The sequence below is a fragment of the Alligator sinensis genome, unplaced genomic scaffold (assembly GCF_000455745.1).
Source record: "Alligator sinensis unplaced genomic scaffold, ASM45574v1 scaffold94_1, whole genome shotgun sequence".
In the NCBI taxonomy this organism is placed as follows: domain Eukaryota; kingdom Metazoa; phylum Chordata; order Crocodylia; family Alligatoridae; genus Alligator; species Alligator sinensis.
Window position 1 is genome coordinate 367,242 of NW_005842073.1, and position 4,343 is coordinate 371,584.

The window sequence follows — 4,343 nt, forward strand, 5'->3', positions numbered from 1 at the left end:
GAAGCTATAATGCAGATACTGATATCCCAGCTGAGCTGGGCCCATAAAAGGCTTGTAACCAAACACCTACTATGCAAGGATTTCATGACTCAGAGATCTAATATAGTCCCCTGGGAGGTTAACAGATTTTTCTAGGCTCCCCAAGACACACTGCATGGTTGGAATTACTTCATGGGGGAAATATTTTATAAAAAACAAAAAATACCCCTAAGTTTTAGTAAAAACCCAACCACTCAGACCTCAGTAATAACCTGCTAACAACTGCAAGGGTTTGTTGTTGTTTTTTTTTAAACTTATTTGTTACATTTACTTCAAAGAAATGAGATTCCATGTACTACAAAAATCAGGTTTTTATATTCATATTTTCTTACATGCAGTCACAGGAATTAGAATGCATTTACTCATTACTGTACACTGACTTGCACATAGACAATTATGAAAAAAAATGATTTTTGCCTTTTAGTTTTATAGGCTTTTTCTTTTTAAGGAAGATCTGTTCTGGCTTATTTTGTTATCATGCACGCAGATTTTTTTTGTTTGAGGTGATCTTTGATTTAGAAGATATTTCTACAGGCAGGGCCATCCCTAGAGGGGCTGAGTCAGGATGATCACCCTGGCCCCTATGCTTTGGGGGGCCCTGCAGAACTGGGAGAGGCAACCGCGGTGACTATGCACCACCACCGCTTGTTTTGCATTCAGCCACTTGCTACCCACCGCTGCTGACGGTGGCGGCAGCTTCTTCGGTTGTGGGGTGCATGAGATCAGAGTGGGAGCAGAGCCCCGCATGGGCTGATTTGCCCCGGGCCCCACTACCCTGCTTGGGTCAGCTCTGTCTACAGGTAATACATATTTTGATTGAATAACCAGTCAGGTTATTTTATTCAGATATGTTTTTTAAGATTTAAAAATTTGGAAAGGAGGAGATGGTAAAGACAAAACATATATATAAATAAAACTTTTCTATTATTTGGAAGCTTTGCTAATTTGTCCTGATTTCTTAGTACATTACATGATTTAAAAACAAAATAAACAAAAAATCCCCAATATCCTCCAGAAAAATCAAGGGATAGTAAATAACTTTTTAAAATACCATTCAACTAAACCTCAGAATGACAATTTGGTATATGCACAGGCATTATGCATAATTGATTTTGGGGAAAATGTAGCATAGAGAAGTAAAATGATTTATACAGGTCATGGCAAAGCTGGGAACAGAAAAAACAGAACTCTTTGGTCCCAGGGCAAAATTCCAAATAATAGATGATTCTCCCTTGCATCAAACTTCTTCACTAGCAAACAAGCAGAAGAAACTGGGCAGTGCCAGGAGAGCATATAATTAGAGTGTGGAACTCACTGCCACCAGATGTTGTGGAAGCTAACAGTTTAGCTAGATTCAAGGACAGAATGGACAAATTTTTGGAGGAAAGTGTCATCAGTAGCTATTGAGCATTGGAGTTACAGATGCAGCCTCTGAATTAGAACTTCCTAAACTTTAAATGCTTAAGCTGCAAGTGAGAGAGGAACAGTGGAAAATAGCCCTGATCAAACCCAGTTCATTCTCCCTTTCAACATTCACACACTGCCACTGAGAGAGACAGGAGACTAGGCAAAAATGGACTTACGGTCTGACTCCGTAAATGGCAATTTTTATGTTCTTATGGAACAATATTTGTTTCAGTTATCTCCCTGGTAGAACTTCTTGGACATCTGGGAAAGACAGTCTCTCCCACTAGCGCAGGATCACGCATCCTCAGCACTCCATCATTAGAAACAACACAGCATAAAAGCAAACAACATTTGTAGCAGAACATCAGTTTGTACCTTCCTACCAATTGCTATGAGTAGATTCAAGGTCTGTGAGATTGGAGAATACCCCATCTTAAACATATCGCTCACTTCAGGACTCACTTATTTGTGCTAAAATAATCCAGTTAGTAGCTCTTAAAAGTTATGAAAGGGACAGTCTGAGGTCAAACATCTACATAAGGTACCTGGACTCATTAACAAGTGCTGACGCTGCAATATAATACTGTAAAGGAGATTTCTATGTTAGTATAGTCGCTTTTTCCTCTAAGAAACTCTTTAGATCAAACTGCTTCAGGTGCGGTCTTTCATATTCCACAAAGTCAGTCACTTTGCATCACCAACATGGTACACCACATAAAAAAGTACTGTTGTGGCTTCCAATTTGAGTCTGCTTACTTGTATTTCCCATTTAGTTTCAAATTAAACATAATATTTTTCACTTGCTAGACCTCCAAACTTATTTTGCAGCATTTCTATGTATGGCTACACAGTTCCTTTCTGTAACCCTAGGCTGTTGGGTGAAAAATTCCTATTTATGTTAAAAAGTGAGAAACATACATAGCTTCCCTCTCATAAACAAGAGTCATTCAAAGGCACTTAATGTACTAGTACTGGAATGAGTTCAGTGTTCTCAAGGGAGGTCAGTCTATAGATGGCACTGTTGCTCTAGCAGTAATCCTAAAATGCAAAGAACTTAAAAAGTAAATATGACCACTGGTCTATTTACTGTTTCTAACAGAAAGAATAACATTTGAAAACCATGACAAATTAAGGAAGAGCATATTCAAGTTCATGATATATTGTGGCAGAAAAATCCATTTGAAAACAATAAATAATTGTGCCCTGACAGGAGGACTGGGCTAGATTACTAGCATATATTTTCCCATCCAAAGGTCCAAACATTGCCTTGAGTTACACAGATGCTGTTCCCATGATTTTCATGAAAGCTGCGCTTGACAATAGAATTTACCACAATCCAGTATGTGAAGAAAAAAGGGCCAAAAAGCTCTGTGGTGTTATTTATTTCTCTATAGACGAAACCCCCCCCCAATTTTTTTTTTATTTTTTACCCATGTAGGCCAGGGAGTGCTCAACCCCAGGCCCATGAAGCCATACCATCTGGCCTGCAGGGCTTCCCATGGGTCAGGAAATTTGGCAGTGGGGGAGCAATAGCAATTAACACTGCCACCCTACCCCCGCTACCAAATTCCTAAGCCCTATGTGGCAGGTCAGAGCACCCCAACTCTGGCCCTGCACCCTAACTCTGAGGCCAGTCTGGACTGGGACTCAGGCTGTCTGTGCTGCCCTGCTCTATTTTACTTCTGACCTGCACATACACAAGGCAATCCTAGTCTGTCACTGGGGGAACATAATCCTGAACTGTGAATAAGTGCCACATAGGTGCATAGATGTGGAATGGCCATGATGCTTACGTGTGTGAAGGCGAAATAGGATCTGTCCCTCAATGTCTCACTGCTGTGTTTTCTCCACTTGTTCCATTCTGTGGACCAGTGTGTGAAAGAACTTGTTATGGAACAGTGAATCACTAGGAAGGACAGGACTATGGAAAGGACTGAGAATAATTACAAACATGTTATGAAACTCAAGTTTGAAGAACCCTGTAGATTCTGTGCTAGTTAATGGGGCATTAAAAAAAAAAAAATTAATTTCTTGACACAAATGGGTAAAAGGCCAAAGGCAAGAAAATGCCAGCAAGAAATCCATGAACTGAGCAGTTGGTTTGCCTTATTATTTAAGAAATAAATAGGCCTTTTTTATTCAGCCATTTTGCACTTGAATCTGATCTTCAGATGTAACATACCATTTGCTTACCAGTTTAGCATGTTTGTAAAGAGTTCTGGGATCTTTCAGGATGAGTGATGCACTGTGAAATTAAAGTAGTAATCTTATTAGCAGGACTGTCATTTGATTAAAATGTTAAACTGAGGTCACTTGTTCCTGTTCCCTTGGTATCTGTCTGGATCCATATGAAAGTTCAACAAAGCTTGGCAGCTTTTGAAAGCGAGTAGGAAACCCCACTGTCCTGGCCAACATTCCTGTTCAAAGCAAGAAATCTAACACCCGTGGCTTATATGCCCCTACATGCAATCACTGCAAATAGCACATTTGGAGACCAGGGATTCCGGAATTTTCTTTTCCTCAAACTTCCGTCATATCTACAAACTCCTTGCCCCTCTTCCCTCTGTTCAGTAACTCCATCACTTACACCAATATAAGCCTCACTATTTTCCAATAAAATAAACGATCACTGTGCCCTCAGCAGCAACAACAATACAATTAAAAAAACCCTAAATTTGCACGTTATTCTCCTCCCAGAAAGAGGAAGGTGGGGGGGTAGGGAGGAAAAAAATAGAAATAAGAGATATTACTTATATTTTTTCCATCCACTACTGGGCCCAGTAGCATGGTGATCCATGCAGTATGAGACCTGAATACTGCATTCTGACTGATTAGTGGGCACCACTAGAGATGTGAAGGCCCGGGGGTGAGGTGTTGGGGGGGGGGGGGGGGGGGAA

The 4,343-nt window shown here is 40.4% G+C and overlaps 1 protein-coding gene across 7 annotated transcripts in view; it reads right to left on the reverse strand.

The window, feature by feature from the left end:
• Positions 1-4,343, reverse strand: part of LDB3 (LIM domain binding 3) — a 217,764-nt gene that overhangs the window by 199,523 nt on the left and 13,898 nt on the right. The window lies entirely within an intron of this gene.